Source organism: Trichosurus vulpecula, chromosome 1 (genome assembly GCF_011100635.1).
Source record: "Trichosurus vulpecula isolate mTriVul1 chromosome 1, mTriVul1.pri, whole genome shotgun sequence".
In the NCBI taxonomy this organism is placed as follows: domain Eukaryota; kingdom Metazoa; phylum Chordata; class Mammalia; order Diprotodontia; family Phalangeridae; genus Trichosurus; species Trichosurus vulpecula.
Genome location: NC_050573.1, coordinates 171,753,620 through 171,776,622, shown reverse-complemented (window position 1 = coordinate 171,776,622; position 23,003 = coordinate 171,753,620). Strand labels below are relative to the sequence as shown.

Sequence of the window (23,003 nt, the reverse complement as noted above, 5' to 3'; positions counted from 1 at the left end):
TTCACTTTTTACAGCTCTAAATTTCAGGAAGTATTTCCTTATATTAAGCCTAATCCTACCTTTGCAAATTCCATTTCCTGTCCTACCTGGAATAGGGAAGCCTGGATGAACCACAGCTCATGATGTGATCAAAAAGTTGGTATGGGAAGAGTGAGGCGATGAGGGAGGTGATATTCTGGAGGCTGGTGTCCAGAAAGGGGAATAACAGGGTACAGGATCTTGGAAGCAGAGTAGGTTCAGGTTCAGGTTCAGGGTCAGGTTCAGGTGAGAGTTAAGGTGTGGCCCTGTACTGGAAAGTGAAGATGATGCAGATTAATGAATGGTTACTGGAATGGATGAAACTGATAAGATAGAATTTAACCTTTCCTGAATATATTTCTACTTCTTCTCCAGCTTGCATCCTCACTCTATAATTTGCATCATGACCATTAAAAATTATTTATTTTATTTTTCATTTGTGGAATAAAACAAGCATCTCCATATCATACTAAAATTTTAAAAAAGATAATTGTACATGAAACTGAAAATCCATTGTGTACAACTTGCTATTCCTTTTAAATATATAATAAAGTTATCATGTAAATATCTTTTCCCCTTCCCCCAAAGATAACTACCATTAGACACAAATATGTATAGATGTAAAATCATAAGCATTTGTTTTTATTATTTTATTGTTATTTTATCATGACCTACTTAACAACCAGCAAATGTTTTAGGAAGCTATTTCTCCTTAGATCATTTTGTTCTATTCAATTTAATGAACACTAAGTGGAAGACATCGTACTAGTAGCTGAAGGTACAAAACCATGGTGACCCAGATCCTGTTTTCAAGTCCCTGACAATCTAATACAAGGAGAAAGACACGGAGGGATAAGAGGACAGTAGAGGTCCAGGCAAAGTGCTATAAGAAATCTGAGAAAGGAAAGATCAATTTAAAATGGGGGTGTGGAAGTGTGAACATTTAAAGGAAGGCTTCTTGGAGAAGTTAACACTTCTTTTTGAAGACCTGGGTCACTAATGTAGACAATGTTAAAGACCCTTTCATCTAGGAGAATGTAAACTCTTTGAGGACAGAAACTAGCTTCTTCTCTTCCTTTCCCTAAGATTTACCACAGTGTCTTGCACTTAATGTACATGTAATAAATTTTGTTTCATCTAACTTATAAAATATTCTCAATTTGTAAAAATACTAATCTGAAGCACTTCCTGTTTGGACAGAGACTGGAATTAGACTGTTCCCTCTTCAGACAACTAATGGTGATTTCCTTTCATTTATCCCCTTTTCTGTTTCTCATAACTAGAGGGTTTTGGAGAGGGAGATAAGACAGGAAACCCAACAATCATAATTATGAATATGAGTGGGATAAATTCATCCACAAAACAGAGGTAGAAGGAAAAATGTGACAACGTCAGAAAACAAAAACAAAGAATTTATTGTTTATAAAATGTTGAGACTTTCCCAAGGTTACAACTAATTCATGGGAAATCCAGGATTAGAACTTCCTGGTTTCAAATCAATCAACCAAACAGCCAATCAATAGACATTTGTTAAGTCAGATTTCCTTCCATGGAATCAGGTGCTTTCCCCCCGCTTCTTCACTTTTTCTATCATGGAGACTTAGGGAAGTACTAAACCTGGATTGAACACTTTACTCACTATTATGTATCACTGGAGTCCTTTCAGGTGGGCCCTAAAGTAAACATTACCTTCTCACAGCCTAAGTGTTCACTATTGTACAAATTATGTACTAGGTCCAATGTAGAAAGGTGACTGTAAGGATTCATTAAGAGAACATACAGGAAAGGCAGCATTGTATGATGAAAAGAACATTGGACCGTCAGTAAGAGCTTAATCTTGTAACCTCTCTGGGCCTCCGTGTGCTTATCTGTAAAATGAGAGCACTTGACTCAATGACTTCTGAAATCTCTTCTTACTTTAACTATAATCCTATGATCATAGTCTCAGCCCTGACCCTCACAAGCCAGGTGAATTTGATCATTTCATAAAACCTCTTTGAAATTCTTTTCTCACCTGTAAAATGGGCATCAATCATTCCTTTCCTTTCTACATCTTCACAGAGTTGTTTTGAGCACCAAATGCATGCTTGTGAAAAGAATTTGACAAATGTAGAGCGTTTATGGAAATAGTAGACACTGTCATATGTGGAAGTTTTATGAAAGGTTAAGGGTATGATGCAGAGGATGTGTCTGGGGGTATGTTTTCTGCTTTCTGTTTTGATGCTTAAAACACCTTTGGTTTTGTCAAATGATAGATCATAAACATTGCATCAGATGCTGTCTGGTCCATTGGTTCTTTTCCCTTCTGACATAACATCTAGGAAATATGCCAGGAGCATCAGAGGGCACCCTGTGAAAGACATGCAGGTCTATTCAGTGATGTTATTTGCACTGTTGATTCAAGTCAGAGGAATTAGACTCCTTTAACAACTTGGTGCTTGATTTATAAATCCATTAATACTTAAACAAATATTAGTATTTGCCAAGGTTTGACCTAAGTTATTGAAGCTTCCTTCTAAATGGAAAAACTCATTTCACCCAAATTTTCTCTTGTCTATAACAGGAAATACAGTAATTGGTTTTTAATTCAATGAAGATCTCATGGACAATCTTTTTTCTTCCTTGAAAAGTAAGTTGAATCAGGATTAATATGATAAAATATTTAATATGAATGTATATGTAGAGCCTATATCAGATTGCATGCCATCTTGGGGCATGGAGTGGGGAGGGAGGGGGAGAAAATTTAAAACTCAAAAGCTTGTGGAACTGAATGTTCTAAACTAAAAATTAATAAATTAATTAAAATCTAAAAAAGTAGGTTGAATATGGAATAAACTAATCTCTTTTAATTATTTACAAACTATGGATTGAGGTCCAATAGCTACTATATTTTCATTGGTCATATAACTTTTGAGCTAACAATAATGTAGAGGTTAAAGGCTAAAAAGAGGCATGTTTCTGTAGTCCTGTTAATACTAAGAAATAGAAGGAAATTATTTCATCTTATGAAGACAATCTACTCTGAAGAAGCATGGAATTGTGCCATGTCAGAAATGACCAATGGCCACACTCATTTTTATATTTTCTAGCCTACCATTCTTTCAAACGAGATGACATATGTAAAGTGCTTTGCAAACCTTAAAATGCTACCCAAAAGCTAGCTATTATTATTTTTAGGTTTATTGAGATATTTCACTTTTATATCCCAGACATTTCTCATTGTACTCTACCTTCTCCTACCCAACAGAATGATTCCTTATAATAAATGCTAAAAAGAAAAAAAGGTATTTAAGAAGTCATTAAAATTAACTAGCATATTAATCTAATTTAACATTAAATCTAGCATTCCATACCATAGCACCTCCCCCCTATTTTCTTTACTGCCAACTTTAGCTATTGCTGTTATTCAATATTCAGGGTTTGAGGGTTTTTTTTGCTTATTTATTATTTAATATTTTAGTTTTCAACATTGATTTCCACAAGATTATGAGTTACAAATTTTCTCCCTATTTCTACCCTCCCCCACCCCAAGATGGCATATATTCTAATTGTCCCTTTCCCTGGTCTGCCCTCCCTTCTGTCACCCCACTTCCACCCCCACCTTATCTCCTTTCCCCTTACTTTCTTGTAAGCCAAGATAGATTTCTACACCCTGTTGACTGTATATCTTATTTCCCAGTTGCATGTAAAAGCTTTTTTTGAACATTTGTTCAAAAGAGTACTTTGAGTTCCAAATTCTCTCCCTTCTTCCCTCCCCACCCACCCTCCTCAAGAAGGCAAGCAATTCAACATAGACCACACAAGTATCATCATGCAAAACACTTCCATAGTAGTCATGTTGTGAAAGACTAACTATATTTCCCTCCATCCTATCCTGTCCCCCTTTATTCAGTTTTCTTCCTTGACCCTGTCCCTTTTCAAAAGGGATTCTTGCTCTTGACTACCTCCCTCCCCCCAATCTGCCCTCCCTTCTATCATCCCCCCACCTCTTATCACCTTCCCCCCTACTTTCCTGTAGGGTAAGATACCCAACTGATTGTGTTATTTCCTCCTTAAATCAAATCGAATGAGAGCAAGATTCACTCATTCCCCCTCACCTGCCCCCTCTTTCCTTCCATTATAACAGTTTTTTCTTGCCACTTTCATGTGGGATAATTTACCCCATTCTATCTCTCCCTTTCTCCTTCTCCCAATATATTCCTCTCTCACTCCTTAATTTTGTTTTTTAGATATCATCCTTTCATATTCAACTCGCCCTATGTCCTCTGTCTATATATCATGTATGTTCTTTTCAATTACCCTAATACTGAGAAAGGTCTCATGAGTTACAAATATCATCTTTCTATGTAGGAATGTAAACAAAACAGTTCAACTTTAGTGAGTCCCTTATGATTTCTCTTTCCTGTTTACCTTTTCATGCTTCTCTTGATTCTTGTATTTGAAAGTCAAATTTTCTATTCAACTCTGGTCTTTTCATTAAGAATGCTTGAAAATCCTCTATTTCATCAAAAATCCATATTTTGCCCTGGGGTTTTATATTCAGTTTTGCTGGGTAGGTGATTCTTGGTTTTAATCCTAGCTCCTTTGACCTCCAGAATATTATATTCAAAGCCTTTCAATCCCTTAATGTAGAAGCTGTTAGATCTTGTGTTACCCTGATTGTGTTTCCACAATACTTGAATTGTTTCTTTCTATCTTCTTCCAATATTTTCTCTTTGACCTGGGAACTCTGGAATTTGGTGACAATATTCCTAGGAGTTTTCTTTTTGGGATCTTTTTCAGGAGGCAATCGGTGGATTCTTTCAATTTCTATTTTATCCTCTGGTTCTAGAATATCAGGGCAGTTTTCCTTGATGATTTCTTGAAAGATGATGTCTAGGCTGTTTTTTTGATCATGGCTTTCAGGTAGTCCAATAATTTTTAAATTATCTCTCCTCGATCTATTCTCCAGGTCAGTGGTTTTTCCAATGAGATGTTTCATGTTGTCTTCTATTTTTTCATTCCTTTGGTTGTGTTTTTTAATTTCTTGATTTCCCATAAATTCACTAGCTTCTACTTGCTCCATTCTGATTTTTAAGGTGGTATTTTCTTCAGTGGTCTTTGGACCTCCTTTTCCATTTGACTAATTCTGCCTTTTGAGGCATTCTTCTCCTCTTTTTGGACCTCTTTGGCCATTTAGGTGAGTCTATTTTTTAAGGTGTTATTTTCTTCAGTATATTTTGGGTCTCCTTTAGCAAGTTATTGACTTGTTTTTCATGATTTTCTTGCATCACTCTCATTTCCCTTCCCAATTTTTCTTCTACTTCTCTTACTTGCTTTTCCAAATCCTTTTTGAGCTCTTCCATGGCCTGTAACCTATTCATATTTTTCTTGGAGGCTTTTGATGTAGGATCTTTGACTTTGTTGACTTCTTCTGGCTGTATGTTTTGATCTTCTTTGTCACCAGAAAAGATTCTATAGTCTGAGTCTGAATCCTTTTATGCTGCTTGCTCATTTTCCCAGCCAATTACTTGACTTTTGAGCATTTTTGTCAGGGTATTACTGCTTTCAAAGTGGGGAGTGCTTTGTCCTGAGCTTCAAGGATTTTGTGCTGCTATTTTCAGAGCTACTTCTATTCTGAGGTAGTATGGCCTGTGCTCTGGTCTGTGAGTGTAAGTACTCCTTTCTGCCAAGAAACTACCAGAAGGACTCCCTCTACACAGCCATCACAAGCTCTGCCACACCAGCACTCCTCCTCCCCCAAGAACTGCCAACCAGGACCAGGACCCATATACAAGCAGGCAAAGCAAGAGAACCCTGCCTCTGTGCCAGCAAAGTGCTCCTTGTACTCCCGCTCTGATCTGCTGCTTGATTCCTCCCACCATGTGGGCCAGGGGCTCTGGAAGCAGCTGCCACGGGAGCTCTAGAAGCAGCCGCTGGAACTTCCTGCTGCTACCTCCACCACCCCTGGGTCTGGAGCCAGACCACCCACTTCTCTTACCCAGATCTTACCCACTGACCTACTCTGTTGTCTTTGGCATTTGTGGGTTGAGAAATCTGGTAACTGCCACAGCTCAGTGATTCAGTGCCCTGAGGCCTGCTCTGCCTGGTCTACTCCTGGCCTGGTATCTTCAGGTAAGGCCCAAGCTGGGCTGTGCTCTGCTCTCAGCTCAGTGAGATAAATCCTTCCCAGCAACCATCCAGGCTGTCTTGGGCCAGAGACTTGTTTCCCTCTGTTATTTCGTGGGTTCTGTAGCTCTAGAATTTGTTCGGAATGATTTTTACAGGTGTTTGGAGGGGTTTGAGGGACAGTTTAAGCAAATCTCTGTTTTCAAGCCACTGTCTTGGCTCTGTCCCCTCTATATTCAGTTTTGATTTGTTCTTGTTCTTTCTATTAACACTACTGAAGTCATTATATAGATTGTTTTCCTGATTCTGATGACTTCACTTCGTGTGAATTTTCTTATACTTCTCTATACTGTTCATATTTGTAATTTATTATATTTTTATATTTTATATATTTTATTATATCATGTATCAAATCTTTTTTTGACCATTTCCTGATTTATGGACGTCTACTTGATTTCCAGTCCTTTGATACTATAAATATATTGGTGCATATAGGCCTCAGTTTTTATCTTTGATTTCTTGAAGTATATGCCTAATAATGGAATCTTTGGTTAAAAGGGAAAGTTAATCATGTTCTTAGACACAATTCCAACTTGTTCTCCAGTATTATTAGACAAATTATAGCTTGACTAACAGTGTATTTAGCATGTATTTCTTTCCAAAACTCCGCCAGCAATGACTATTAGTATCTATCATCATCTTTGTCAATTTTCTGAGTAAAAGGTTGTTTCATAGTTTTTATTTTAATTCCTCAAATTATTTTTGAACTAAAATTTTATTGTTATCTTTTTAAATTAATTAATTTACTTTTAATTTTAGTTTACAGCATTCAGTTCCTCAAGTTTTTGAGTTTCAAATTTTCTCCCCCTCTGTCTCCTCACCCGTCCCACCCATGTTACCTTTTTTAGTCATCTAAATTTTCCTTTGTATTTCTCCCTCCCATTTCTTAGGTATCCATTCCACATGAATAATTTTTAAAATAAAAAGAACAAAATTAGAAAAAAGCAATAAATTCATCTTTCAAAAGTTAGAATTGGGCAAGTGGAAGCTATCGACTCCATGAAACATCAAGAATCAAAGAAATTCAAAAGAATAAAAAAATAGAAGAAAATGTAAAATACCTTATTGGAAAAATAACTGACCTGGAAAATAGATCCAAGAGAGGCCAGAATGTCAGAATCATTGGACTACCTAAAAGCCATAATCAAAAGGAGGACCTGGACAGCATCTTTCAAGAAATTATAAAGGGAAACTGCCCTGATATCCTGGAACCAGAGGGCAAAAAAGTCATTGAAAGATTTCTCTGATCACCTTGGGAAAGAGATCCCAAAATAAAAACTCCAGAGAGTATTATAGCTAAATTTTATAACTATCAGATGAAGGAAAAAAATACTTTAAGTAGACAGAAAGAACCAATTCAAATATTGGGAAGTCACAATAAGGATTACATAGGATTTATCAGCTGCAACATTAAAGGATCTAAGGTCATGGAATATGATATTCCAGAAAGCAAAGAAGCTAGGGCTACAGCTAAGAATCATTTACCCAGGGAAATTAAGCATAATACTTTAAGGGAAAAAAGTGGTCATTCAGTGAAATAGAAGGATTTCAAGCTTTTATAAGGAGAAGACCAGGACTAAACAAAAAATTTGATCTCAAAAATCAAGACCCAAGAGGAGCCTGAAAAGGGGAAAAGGGAAAAGAAAACATAATGGATTGAATGGAGTTGAACTATTTATATCCCCACATGGGAAGATGATACTTGTAACTCTTAAAAATTGTACCGCTAATAGTACAACTAGAAGGAATATACATAGAAGATACTAGTATAAAGTGAATTTGAAGGAATCAGATAAAATCGTTAAGAGATGAGAAAAGAGGAGTACACTGGGTGCAGAAGGAAGGGGGAGGTAGAATGGGGTAAATTATTTCATATGAAGAGGCACAAAAATCTATTACAGTGGAGGAAAATATAGGAGGTTGAGCAATGAGCATTGTTTAAACCTTATTCTCATCAGTATTGGCTCAAAGAGGGAATAATATACACAATAATTTGAATATAGAAATCTAAATCTCTCTCATCCCACAGGAAAGTAGGAGGGGAGGATATTAAATAAAGGGGACTGACAGAAAAGAGGGCAGACTGGGGGAGGTGGTAGACAGAAGCAAACCACCATTGAGGAGGGAAAAAGTGAAAGGAGAAAGAGGACAAACAGGAGGAAAAGTAGGATGGAGGGAAATGCCCAGTAATCATAACTGCGAGTGTGAATGGAAACAGAAGTAGATAGCAGAGTGGTTCAGAAACCAGAATCCTACAATGTGTTGTTTATAAGAAACATACTTGGAGCAGAGAGACACACAGAGTAAGTAAAAGTAAGGGGCAGGAGCAGCATCTATTATGTTTCAGCTGAAGTGAAAAAAAAGCAAGGGTAGCAATTCTGATCTCAGACAAAGCAAAAGCAAAAATAGATCTAATTAAAAGAGATAAGTAAGGAAACTACATCTTTCTAAAAGGTACCATAGACAATGAAGTAATATCAATACTAAACATATATGCGCCAAGGGGTATAGCATCCAAATTCTTAAAGGAGAAGTTAAGTGAGTTAAAGGTTCATGACCAAAGAAGAGATAGCATTGTGAAAGGTAAAATAAATAATTTGATTATATTATATTAAAAAGCTTTTGCACAAACAAAGATTAGAAGGAAAGAAACAAAGATTGCAAAAGCAAGATTAGAAGGAAAGCAAAAAGCTGGGAAACAATCTTTACAGCAAATATCTCTGATAAAGATCTCATTTTTCAAATATGTAGAGAACTGAGTCAAATTTATAAGAATACAAGGCATTCCCCAAGTGATAAATGGTCAAAGGATATGAACAGGAAGTTTTCAGAGGAAGAAATCAAAGCTATCTATAGGCCTATAAAAAAGAGCTCTAAATCACTTTTGATTCGAGAAATGCAAATTAATACAACTCTGTGGTACCACTTCACACCTGTCAGATTGGCTAATATTATTTTTTTTTAAAAAAGGAAAATTATAAATTTTGGAGAAGATGAGGGAAAATTGGGACACTAATGCACTGCTGGTGAAGTTATGAACTAATCCAACCACTCTGGAGAGAAATTTAGTTGCTCAAAGGGCAACCAAACTGTAAATACCCTTTGATCCAGCAATACCAAAACTAGGTCTGTATTCCAAAGAGATTATTAAAAAAGGGAAAAGGACCTACATGTGCAAAAATATTTATAGCAGCCCTTTTTGTGGTGGCAAAATATTGGAAATTGAAGGGATACCCATCAGTTGGAGAATGGCTAAACAAGCTGTGGTATATGAATGTATCGTGCAATAAGAATTGATGAACAGAAAGATTTCAGAAACACCTGGAAAGATTTGTATGAACTAATGCAAAGCGAAATGAGCTGAAACAGGAAAATATTGTACGTAGTATCAGCAACTTTGTGTGATGATCAACTATGAATGACTCAGCTTTTCCCAGCAACACAACGATTTAAGACAAGTACAAAAGATTCACAAAGGAAAATGCTATCTACATCCAGATAAAGAACTGAAGGACTCTGAATGCAGATGGAAGCATATTTTTTTCACTTACTTTATTCTTTTCTGTTTTTTTCTCTTTTGATCCATTTATTCTTTCATAACTGTGACTAATATGGAAATGTGTTTTCCGTGATAGCACGTGTATAACCTACATTAAATTGCCTACCATTTTAGGAAGAGGGGAGGGGAGGGAGAAAAATTTGGAACTCAATCTTGTAAAAATGAATGCTAAAAAGTGTCTTGACATGTAACTGGGAAAAAAATAAATACTATTTAAAAAAAGAAATGGACAAACCTGAAAAAAGTTAAAAAATAAAATTCTTCTCAGTGCCTTAACTTCTTTCTTGTTTGTATTTCTGGTAGATTTCTTTGTAGCTTTATTCTAGATATGAAATGGGATACATTGAAATCCTACACAATTATTGTTTTATTATTTTATCTTTTAATTTGATTAGCTTTTCCTTTAAGCTCATAGACCAGAATAAGAATTAAACAGAAATACAGATTTTTATTTCAGAATTTTTGTAATAAAACCTTCTTAATTTTACAGATGAGAAAACTGAGACCCAGAGAAATTAAGTGACTTTCCCAAAATCACATGCAGAGTAAGTAGCAAGAACAGGATACAGTTCTATGATTAAAAATTTATCATTCTTTCCATTACATTATGCCAGTAAATACATATATGTTAATATTGATTTAAAAAAATTTAAGCAGAATGTAGTTTTCCTGGTCTCTTTTAATTGTGCATGTTTTTATGATTCCCTTGGCTGAGAGCAAAATTACACTACTGCTTTTAAGAATTCACTTGAAGGAAAATAAATCCTATTCAAATCCTTCATTTAAGGCTTTGTGACTTTTTATGTTTTAGGTTCATCTCTTCAAAATCAGTGTTAGAATTTGCTTTCTGACTCATTCTGCCATTCTCTTTTCTTTCATGGGTGAGTTCAACCCACTCATACTCACAATTATGATTTGTTTTTCACTTTATTACATCCTATTCTCCCTCCTTGTCTTCAAAGTTTACGTGGAAAAATAAGCTAAAGAGAAAGGGAATGAAACTAACATTAGTAATTTATAGTTGGAACCATCTGATCCTAATCCACACCTCCTTATACCATTCAGCCCAGACCTAGATCACTGCATCTTGTGCTTTCTTTCTCTCTCTCTCCTTCTAATTCCCACTTCTTAAGTAGCCCTCCGTAATTTAAATTTGTTTTGCTTGTGGCTGTTCGTTTTCCCACACTATGCTCTCTAAGTTCCATTCTTCATTCTTCTTATCCCTGACCAGTTCTCTATTGAGTCTTTTTCATTTCTCTATTATATGCTTTTTTCCTCCTACCTTCCCTTGTCTGACTCAGATAAAATTATGGGCCATGAGATGTTTCGTCCCTCTACCCTAACCTCTATGCCTGTATTATCTTTTCTTTAACAAATCTTTAATATGTAAATCTTTAATAAATAAATAAACAATCTTTAGATCTTTAACAAATAAATAAATCTTTAATACTAAAATTATGTGAAAGAGTTAGTTCCTCTAATCTCCTCATTTTTTCACTAGTGCTTTCTTTTCCTGACTCTTCTTTTCTTTCTTTACAACAAGAAAAAAAAATTCATTCAAAGCTAGAGTTTGTCTTTCTTTGTTCTAGCTTTGACCTTTGAAGATTATGGGATTCTGGAAGGGCAATAGTCTCCTCTACTACTTTTAGGATACAAGGCATTTGAGGAAGAGTGGGACAGTAAGAAAAAATGCTAGATTTGCAATTAGAGGACATTCGTTTGAATATTTGCTTGTGGAACTTTAGTCAAGTCGCTTCATTGCTCTGGGACTAAGTTTTGTCATTTATAATTTGAGATGGTTGAATTAAAGTTCTTCTAAGGTCCAGTCCAGCTATAAATGCTAGTGATATTGCTACTTCTGTCTTTCAGGGAAGAATCTGCAGCAGAACTAAATGGCTACAAGCAACCACAATGAGCTTTCATTTCCTAGACTCGAAATAGAGCAACCTAGAAGCGTGACTGATGAATTTTATTAGCTTTCATTCCAATGGCAGTCTTTGTCTGTGATATGGAGGAGGAGGTTGTGGTCCTAAAAAATGTCCTAAAAACTATGCCTTGTTCCCTCACACACTATAAACTGGAATAGCTGATCTGGGATTGTGTTGGTCTTTCTTCCCCTGCTACAGTAGTGTATAGACCCGTTGAACAAAGCTCTGGGACTGCCCTCATCAACAGTCTTAGATGAGGTTTCCCAATTTACTCAGGGCTCCATCCCATAGCCCTGGACAAGGATACCAAGGTATAGTTTATATTCTCTAATCTGTATCTTCTGAAGCAGTTTTGGATGGGATGGTAAAGTCAAGCCCTACTTACCACTGTAGTCCTGGCCTGGCACCCAGAGTTTGAACCAGAATCTCCTCCGTGGCTTATGATGTGGAGCTGAAACCAGGCCTTGCCTCTTGTCCTGGGTCTGGACGACCTGGTGCAGGGGTTACTGAGGCAGAAACTCTGCAAGTTTCTCAGAATTAACTCATGATTATTTCTCTTAGATGCATTGTTCCTGATGTGGTTCTAGAGTGATTTGGGTTTGGCTGGTACCTTTCACACTGCCATATTTGCCAGAATTTCTGTATGTCTTTTTTTCAATGTCATCCTCACAAAAGCAAACAAATAGGAAAAAAACAAAATAAGTACATGCCATCTTTCCTAAAGGGAGATGTTAAGTCTTGGTCCACTTTCACTGGAACGTGTACTCATTCCTTCTTAAAAAGTAGGAAAGTATATGAGATAAACCACCTCTACCCACTTATAAGCAAGAGCATATGTCAGTGAGACAGTTTGTCAGGGAGAATGCTCCAGTCTGTGATCATGAAGCATAATTCAGTGGCTAGGTCACATCTACATCTGTTTGTTTAATCATTTTTTTGTAAACAACGTGCCCATTATATGCTTCCATCTGAATAGAAATGAAAGGGGCATGGCTTGTGAACAACTATGAGCTCTTCTGCAATTGCCCTAAAAAAAGTCTAATAAAGACAGAGATGTGGCGCCATATATCACAGACTTATTAAGGTTGCTTATATGGAAAGGTTTTTAAAATATGTTCAGTTGTGTTAACTGGCAATGTACAGTTATCTCAGATAGTCAGAATCTTGGCAAATCAAGATAACTACTGTTTATATGCTAAGGTATACAATATGGATAGAACCCATGTCTGACTCTAAGACTAACAGGCACAAATAGCACATTTCATATGCAGAAGAGGCCATAAGAGAATACTCAGGAAAAGGAATTTTCCACTTACTTGTGTATATGTTGTTTCTTTGCTCTAGAATGCAAACTTCTTGAGGGCAAGAGATGTTTCATTTTCTCCTTATGTTCCCAGCACCTAGCAAAGTGCCAGGCACATAGTAAGTATTTAAAAGATGCTTGTAGAATTGAATTCTATATCCTCGTTTTTACAGATGAGGTATCCAAGGACAGGTTATTAGGACTTCTTACAGTTTTCCCACTCTGGAACCCTTTTCCTGTTGGCAGTGTTGGTTGGCATCGCATAGCCTGAGGGCATGCACAGTGCAAAGTGTGCATGCTTTGGGTGCAGAACCAAGGCTGTAGGGAAGTTGTGTGATGCAACACAGGCAAGCGCTGCCCAAAAACCCTCAAATTTATTATGAGTTCGATTTTTAAATGATCTTTGGTCTTTGGGTATTTAGAAATTTTTTACTGATGCCAAAATTTTCACAGCCCCATATGGAGTCACAACCCACAGTGTAGGAAGCACTGAAGATCACCTAAGGTATGAGGGTTATCTATTCTAAATTAAAAGATAAAGAATCAGGAGGAGCTGGGTTCAAATTCTACCTCTGATATTTGTGGGATCATAGATTTAGAGCTGAAGGGGTCTTAAAGATCATAGGGTCCGAACTTCTCATTTTATAGAAAGAAAATTGAGTCCCATAAAGGTTAAGGAACTTGCCTGGGGTCACACAGCTAGAAAGAATCTGCAGTGGGATTTAAACCCAGCTTTTCTTGACTAAACCCTCTATCTGCTACACCAGGGCTGTCCAACCTTAGGTTATCTTAGGGCTGCATTAAAATAAAATAATTATTCAAGGGCCACACCTAGAATAAAAAATACAGTACGCTAATAGAAAGCGGGGGAACCCGCATCATCAATATGAAGGCCCAAAGAGCGAAAGCAAACACAAAACACAACAATATAAAGGTAGGTGTATACTGACCAGTCTGCATCATGCAGACAGAACACATCCACAGATTGAAAACTCAATGCAGTATGTTCCGTCCATAATACTGATTAAAAACGCTGAAGAAAATTAGCATCAATGAGATTATTTATTAGTGATGGAATTAAAAAGTCTAATATGCATTCCACGCAAATTACTATTTTATTTTTTTGTCCGTGAAAATTAAAACCCCCAGGCAAGCCACATGAAATGGCACTGCAGCTGGTGGGCCATATTTTGGACAGCCCTGTGCTCCACTATGCAGCCTGTTTGACCATGAACAAATCCCTTAACCTCTCTAAACCTCAGATAATTCTTTAACAATGCAGGGTATTCCCACACCAATGAAACTCAAGTCCTTGGAGTATTATCCATTACGATGATGATGATTTCCTTAATCCCAAAGAGGCAAATAAATTTTTTCATAGAGAATGACGGCATTTAATAATTGATGAAGAGATGCACTTAGCAGTGGGAAGTCTGATGAATGCAGATTTGAGGAATGTATAAGAGAGATGCCATCATCTTATTGAATTATTTTGCTACGGACATTTCTGAGCTTGTCTATTCTTCCCAGCTACCTGAAGTACTATCAACTTGACTAGTCCTTGGAGGAACCTTCCAAAGACCACAATTCCAAATTCCCACTTAGCATCCCTTCATAGTCCCTTATAACAACATCCCCTTGCTCACCTTGGGAATGATGTCAGGCTGAAATGCCTCTTTCTAGTGCTAACAGAGGGATCTCAACTTTTGACTGTATAATCTTGAGTATAGATTATGAGCTCTCTTTTTTATGATTTAAAAAAACTTTTATCAGTGATATAATCAATTGTGTTAATAGTTTTCCTTATGTTAAACCATTCCTGCATTCCTGGTATGAATTCCACTCGGTCCTAATGTATACTCTTTATATTACATAGATGTAATCAGTATCAGTATCGTATTTGTTTCATAAAAGGAGTTTGGTAGGATGATTATGAACCTTCTTACAACATTCTCCTATAATCCAGCTCTTTTCAATGTGATATTTTCACAACACTATCCACCATATTCTACAATTATTTTCATCTTGTGTATGACCATATTCTCCATGAGGCAGTGTGGCATGGAGACCTGGCCTTGGAGTCAGAAAGATCTATATTTAAGCCCTATTTTTGATACATATTAGTTGTGTGACCCTCCCTGCTTGGTACACAATAGGAGTTTGATAAATGCTTATTGACTGACTGAATGATTGACTCTGGGCAAGTCATCTAACCTATCAATGTTCCAGGCATCACATCTAAGAAAGTGACTTATAGATATGATATAGATATGACCAGGTGGAAGGAGTTTTCATAACAAGAGTTCCCCATAGCATTGAAATCCTAGGTCTGGATATCACCCTCCCTGTTCCAATTCCTCCTCTAATATTCTCCATACCAGAAATGTCCTAACCTTTTACTAATCTGGATCATGGGATTTTGGAATTGGAAGGAACCTTAACAATTATCTAGCTCAACATCATACCCAGAACAGGTATACCTTCGATAGGATTCCAGAAAGCCTTCTTTTTAAAAAACCTCACAGAGCTCATTAGAAGATCATAGGATCACGGATTTAGAGATGCAAGAGACTTAGGCTATCATCTAATCTAACTCTCCCACTTTTTCTTTAAGAATACTGAGGCAGAGATATATAAAGTGAGTTACCTAAGGTCACAAAGCTAATAAGTACCTCAGACAGGATTCTAACTCAGGCCATTCTGACTCCAACTCTAGCACTTTTAACCACGGCACCCCCAGCTGCCTCACTGGCTAGCTAGTGGCATGGCTGAGACTAGAATCAAGGCCTCCTGATTCTCATTCCAGTTCCTTTTCAGCTACATGGAGCTGTTACACTAGTAGGGATCAAGAAATATGAGTAGACAATGCAACTAAAATTAAAAGGAAAGCAGAAATATCTCTGACAAAGTCCTTATTTTTTCAAATATATAGAGAAATGAGTCAAATTTATAATGCACAAGTCATTCCCCGGTTGGTATATGGGCAAAAGATAGGAACAAGCAGTTTTCAGACAAAGAAATCAAAGCTATATATATAGTCCTATGAAAAAATGCTCCAAATCACTATTGATGAGAGAAATGCAAATTAAAACAGCTCTGAGGTACCACCTCACACCTATCAGATTGGCAAATATGACAAAAAAGAGAAATGATAAATGTTGGAAGGGATGTGGGAAAACTGAGACACTAATGCATTGTTGGTGGAGTTGCAAACTGATCTAACCAAGCCGGAGAACAATTTGGAACTATGCCCAAAGGGTTATAAACTGTGCATATCCTTTGATCCAGTAAGACCACTGCTAGTTCTGTATCCCAAAGACATCCAAAAAAGGGGGAAAGGACCTCTTTGTACAAAAATATTTATAGCAGCTCTTTTTTGTGGTGGTTAAGAATTGGAAGTCAAGAGGATGCCCATCAATGGGGGAATGGCTAATAAGCTGTGGTATATGATTGTGATGGACTATTATTGTGCTGTAAGAAATGACAAGCAGGATGATTTCAGAAAAACCAGGAAAGACTTAAATGAACAGATATAAAGTGAAGTGATCAGAACTAGGAGAGTGTTGTACATAGTAACAGCAATATTGTACAGTGAAGAGAACTGTGAATGACTCAGCATTCTTGGCAATGCAATGATCCAAGACAACCCCAAAGGACTCATGAAAAAACATGCTATCTGCCTCCAAAGAAAGAACAGATGCTATCTGAATACACAATGAAGCATGCAATCTTTCTCCTTTCTCTTTCTTTCTTTCTTCCCTTCCTTCCTTCCTCCCTCCCTCCCTCCCTTCCTCCCTTCATTCCTTCCTTCCACCTCCTCCTCCTCCTCCTCCTCCTCTTCTTCTTCTTCTTCTTCTTCTTCTTCTTCTTCTTCTTCTTCTTCTTCTTCTTCTTCTTCTTCTTCTTCTTCTTCTTCTTCTTCTTCTTCTTCTTCTTCTTCTTCTTCCTCTTCTTTCTTCCTTTCTCTTCTTTTCATATTTGTTTTCTTGTACAAAATGACCAATATAGAAATATTTTACATAATTGCACATGTATAAACTATATTGGATTGCTTACCATCTCAAGAAAGGGAGAGGGGAGGGAGGGGAGGAGGGAGGAATAGAATTTGGAACTCAAAACTTTTAAAAAATGTTTAAAATTGTTTTAACATATAATTGGGAAAAAAGATGTTGTTTTTTGATTCCTACGCTTTATTGGAATGAGAGGTTTCATACCCTTTATACCAAGTGATTCTCTTTCAATTGCCCAGTATGGTAAATTCTAGGAAATAGGCCCAACAATCAACATGGCTAGAAATACTGCAACCCCTGCAAAGGAGGGAAGACCTTTTTTGTATTTAGACAATGAAATTGATACGTTTTTGTCCCAAAGTTGTAGGCTTTTGTATCTTACTTAGATGATTCTAGTATTGTCCTTTGAAATTCCTTAAAGGAAAAATAAATTAAATATCTTTATGGTTTATATTATAGATAATTAAGGTGTTTGGTCTTGTCCCTAACAGTTGTCCTGAAAGGCAACTTTAAACACTGTGGCGAACTCAAAGGACTGCGCTATAGGCCTGTAGTCTGGGAGTGAGTTGGAAGAAATGGTTGCATTTAAAACTACAGCTACCGAAGCTATGGAAATTGTATGTTGCTCCAGCAGTACTTAGCCCTCTTTCCAGTTACCTACAATGGATTATCTGGTATAAAACACATGGGTGGGAGGGAATACAAGAGTGGGAGAGATAGAAAGAGAGAGGCAAGGGAAGGGAGGTGCAGGGGCAGGGTAGGGCACCCAGAGATCAAATAAAACAGAAACTAGAATTAAACTTTCCACTGAAATGATACCAATTTGATAAGCATGGGCTTAGAGGCCGTGCCTATGCTATACATCTGTGTGGGCAGGTACAGGGCCAAAGTGAGGGTGAGGAAATCCTGGAGAACTGTATGTACTTGTGCAAAATTTCATAAAGAATAAACTTTTTCAAATAGCTTCAGTGAAGGAAAGCTCAGTCCCTGTCAGGGAGTGTCCAACTTGCTACTTAAAACAGAAAACGAAACAAAAATTTGCCCTTTGCTAGTCTGGTCACACAGAGGATGATGGGCAATTGCCTTGGGATCCTTCACTATGTATGAAGCGTAGAGAGAGAAAGAGGGCAGGGCAGGGTTGATCACATCTTCCTTCCAAAGTCTGGACATTAAAGCCTTGTCCTGCCTGCCCCCCCTCCCCTTACCCAGGAAGAAGGTGAAATAATCAGCTTCCAGAGAAGGGCTGGTGTTTGGAGGGAAAGGACAGGCTGGAGGAGCTTAGATAGGGAAATGCTGAGACTTGTTGAGTTTCCCAAACAGAAGAAGGGGGATGGCAATAATGAGATGGGCCTTTGCCAAAGAGCTCAAAAACTACTCACCCACATAAGCCAACCCCAGGAGCACATCCTTGCTCAAAGAAATTCAGTGAATGATGCACATGTCCAGGATGCAGAATTTGGCCCTGCAGGTGGGGCAAGGCATTTGGCTGGGGAGCCAGATCTCTGAGTGCTGCTGGTCCTGGTAGCTAGTGAACCACTTCACTATGATCATCAGACACCACATGGGACAGCAGTAACACTGCTGGCACTTGCCCTCATCTGATTCCTGGCAGTTCTTCACTAGCTTAATGTTGGCACTCATCTGCATGCAGCCAATGCGGGCCTCCAGCTTCTGGTTGCTGGGAATGGAATCGAGGTGAGTTGATTTCCATGAAGGATGTAAATGTTTCCAGAATCAAGACACCAAGGCTGTGGTGGGTTATGAGGTAGGCTGCATTGCCTCACTGGGGTATGTGATTTCTCACGCAGCTCACCATACTCTGTAGAATTCAACCGAATAGCAAAGGCTTTGTCGAGAGGATTGACACTGGCCACTGGGATGGTGAGAGACTGGACAGGCAGACTGGAGACCGGCAAGAGCTCGTGCTGTCACAACTCTATCACTGTCACATTGATTTTCTGCTGCTGAGCCACATGGATATGATAGGTAGTCACCTTCACCACCCAGGTGTCGGTCACAATCACCTGGGCACCTGGAACCTCCGTGACAAACTTGTCAATGCATCGGAACTCTGTGTTGAAGGAGGATGCCACTGCTCGCCAACCTGGCTTCGGGAGGACATGGAGTGCCAGAATCCTGGCTAGTGGGTAGCGTTCCCACCTGTTCCAGGACTAGTAGTAAGCGATGGGGCAAGTGGTGGTGGGGAAAGAGACTGAAAGTAGAAGAAACAGCTTCTAGCCTTTGGGGGCCTGGTTGAAATAATGCAGCTGTTTTTCAGATGCCCCAAAGCACATGCCGAGGTAGTACCCCAGCGACAGCAGTGGGTGGACAAGTATGGTGACCCTGGTCCTGCGCTGGTGGCACTGGTGTTCTTGATGCCCAGCCAGCCGGACGGTAGGTTCGGCATGGTTAGCCCTTCTGAGAACTCTGGGAGTAAAGACGAAGCAGAAGGAGAACATGATGTCCGCCAGGGTGAAGGTCACCTTGGGGTTGTCCATGCTAGCCTACCGGGCAGGGTGTGGCCACCCAGGGATGCAGCCCAGCATGGTGGGGTGCCGAGGGTGGGCGGGAGTGTCAGCCTGTTCTGCCAGAGAAGCAGTGGCCAAAATAAAATATTATTTAAAAAAACAAACAAACAAAAAATAAGCATGTTAGCTGCACCAGTTGCACTAAATGTTAAGAAATAGTCCTTTGGGGAACTCTAGGGGAAAAAAGAACCTAGCTGAAACTTTAATAGAAGCTAAGTTATTTTTGATGCTTCAAAAGATCTATGGGTTGATCAGGTAGGATACTCTATCCACCAATGAGAATTAAAAGTCTTCTACACCCTAGCAGGCAGTTTTATAAGTTATTGTGACCAAAACAAAATGTATGCCCTTAGGGCCACCTTCTGATGATTACCCTTTATAAATGTAGCTAGACTGGTCCTTGGGGGACATCACCATTCCTACACTTGAAGACTTTCTAGTTTGAATATATTATTTATTTATTCTAAACTTTTTTTTTTCCTTTTAAATTTTAAGTTCTAGAGTCTCTCCCTCATTTTCACTGCTCCCCACCCACTGAGAAGGCAAATAATATATCAGTTATACATGTGGAATCATGGAAAACATATTTCCATATTAGCCATATCACAAAAAAGCAAAAGAAAAGTGAAAGGAAGAAAATTATATTTCAATATGCACTCAGAGTTCATCAGTTCTCTCTCTGGATGTGCTTTGTTTTTTTTTTTTTTCATCATGAGTCCTTCAGAACTGTCTTGGATCATTATATTGATCAGAATAACCGAGTCTTTCACGTTGATCATCATTACAACATTGCTGTTACTGTGCCCAATGATTTCCTGGTTCTTCTCCCTTCATTTTTTGCATCAGTTCATATGGGTCTTGCAATATTTTTCTGAAACTACCCTTGTCATTTCTTATAGCACAATAGTATTCCATCACAATCATAAGCCACAGCTTGTTCAGCCATTCCCCAATTGATGAGCATCCCTTTCATTTCCAATTCTTTGACACCACAAAAAGATTTGCTAAAATTATTTTTGTGCATATAAATCTTTTTCCTTTTCTTTCATCTCTTTGGGGTACAGATTGAGCAGTGGTATTGCTGAATCAAAGGGTATGCACAGTTTTACAGTCCTTTGGGAACTCTAGATTGTTCTCTAGAATGGTTGGACCAGTTCACAACTGCACCAACAGTTCATTAATGTACCTATTTTCTCTCATTCTCTCCAGTATTTGTCATTTCTGATAGGAGTGAGGTGGTACTTCAGAGTTGTTTTAATTTGCTTTTCTCTAATCAATAGTGATAGCATTTTTCATATGGCTATAGATAGCTTTGATTTCTTCTTGTGAAAATTGCTTGTTCATATCCTTTGACCATTTATCAGTTAGGGAATGAATCTTAGAGGCCTTTATGTAATACACTTACTGTAAAAATATGTTGAAATTACGTACTTCATTGTTTATGTTACCTTTTAGCAAAATGTAGTTTTCCTGATTATCTCTTTTAATTAGGTCTATTTTTACTTTTGCTTTGTCTGAGATCATGATTGCTACTCCTGCCATTTTACTTCAGCTGAAGCAGAATATCAGATGCTGCTTCCCCCTCCTTTAACTCTGTGTGTGTCTTTCTGTTTCAAATGTATCTCCTGTATACAATGTATTGTTGGATTCTGGTTTAATCTATCTGTTATCTGCTTTTGTTTTATGAGTTAGCTCACGTTTTTCACATTCACGGTTATGATTACTCTGTATTTCCCTTCATCTTCTCTGCTTCTCTCTCTTTCTCCCTCCCTCTCTCTCTCTCTTTCTCTCTCTCTCTCTCCCTGCACCCTCTCCTCAAAAGTATGTTTTGCTTTCTGAACACTGTTTCCCTTAATCTGCCCTCCCTGTGTATATGTATGTATATATATATTTATATGTATCTATATATAGATATATATATAGATACATACATACACACACACATATTCTTTCCTCCTTGAACCAAATTTTTTTTCCTCAATAACATTTTTTTCAATTATATGTAAAGATATTTTTCAACATTCGTTTTTGTAAAATTTTGAGTTTTAAATTTTTCTCCTTCCCTCCCCCCTCCCGAAGACAGCAAGGACTCTGATATAGGCTATACATGTACAGTCATGTTAAACATATTTACATATTAGTCATGTTGTGAAAGAACAGAATCAGAACAAAAGGGAAAAAACCATGAGAAAGAAAAGAAACCTCAAAAGTGAAAATATTATGCTTTGATACACAGTCTATAGTTCTTCATCTGAATGTGATTAGCATTTTCTATCATGAGCCTTTTGGAATTGTCTTGGATCATTGTATTGCTGAGAAGAACTAAGTCAATATCAGTTCATGCAAGTCTTTTCAGGTTTTTCCGAAATCCATCTGCTCATCATTTCTTATAGCACAATAATATTCCATTACATTCATATATCACAACTTGTTCATATATCACATTCCCCAATTGATGAGCATCCCCTCAATTTCCAATTCTTTGCCATCACAAAAAGAACTGCCATAAATATTTTTGTACATGTGTGTTGGCAACCAAAAATGGGCTCCTTAGCACTTAGTCAACAAGTGCCCTTGACTAGTTTGGCTTTTTCCCCTGAACTGAATGCTGTTTGTATGTTGGACTGGAGTAACCTTGTCGGCCCCTTCACCTTGCTTCCCTTGCTTAAGCTGATGGAAAGAACCTGTGCTTTCCCGGTCAACCCCTTCACCTTGCTTAAGCTGATGGAAAGAACCTGTGCTTTCCTGGTCAACCCCTTCACCTTGCTTAAGCAGATTGAAAGAACCTGTGCTTTCCCCGGCGTACCTTACACCCCCGCAGAAGCTGGATGGTTAAAAGTAGCTCCTGTTGGAGCCAGAGGCTGCTATAGCCACAGCCACAGCCACAGCCACAGCTACAGCCACAGCCACAGCTACAGCTACAGCTACAGCTACAGCTACAGCCACAGCCACAGCCACAGCTGAAGCAGGAGCTGCCAGTGGCAGAGCTGACCTATGGGAGGAAGCTGAACAAGGACTTCAGGCCAGTGGGTAATCTTTTTACCATAGAGGGGGAAGTATGATTTTGCTTTATGCAGTCATGCTTCTCTGTAGCCTCCTGGTTACTCTTTCCAGGCATACTTATTGGGCCTGGAAGCTTTTGATCAATATATCAAAATGGGGTTGCTGGTTCATGGGTTGGTTACTGTGGAGCCTAAATATATGTTTTGATTCTTCTGCCTTCTACTTTGAGAGTTTCTTATATCCGGTGGTTCCGAACCTTTCAGATATGTATATGATCCTCTTTGAGATTATAAACTCTGCCCTCCTAATACAACATGTGGGTCCTTTTCCATTTTTTATGATCTCTTTGGGATACAGACCTAGTAGTGATATTGCTGGATCAAAGAATATGCACAGTGTTATAGCCCTTTGGGCATAGCTTGAAATAATTCTGATGAGAATGAGGTTCAAGGATTGCCTGCCACTCCACCCCCATTTTCTCTTCTA

General features: G+C 38.1%; 1 long non-coding RNA gene and 1 pseudogene across 1 annotated transcript in view; one reads left to right on the top strand and one right to left on the bottom strand.

Annotated features, from left to right (window-relative positions):
• LOC118834020 overlaps positions 1 to 11,756 on the top strand; it is a 35,820-nt gene extending 24,064 nt beyond the window's left edge. Inside the window, exons 3-4 of the long non-coding RNA XR_005009338.1 lie at positions 2,582 to 2,647; positions 11,615 to 11,756. This is a non-coding gene — a long non-coding RNA (uncharacterized LOC118834020). The remainder of the gene's footprint in view (positions 1 to 2,581; positions 2,648 to 11,614) is intronic.
• Positions 11,757 to 18,408: 6,652 nt separating this feature from the next.
• On the bottom strand, positions 18,409 to 19,484 carry LOC118843987 (annotated as a pseudogene).
• Between the last annotated feature and the right edge of the window lie 3,519 nt (positions 19,485 to 23,003).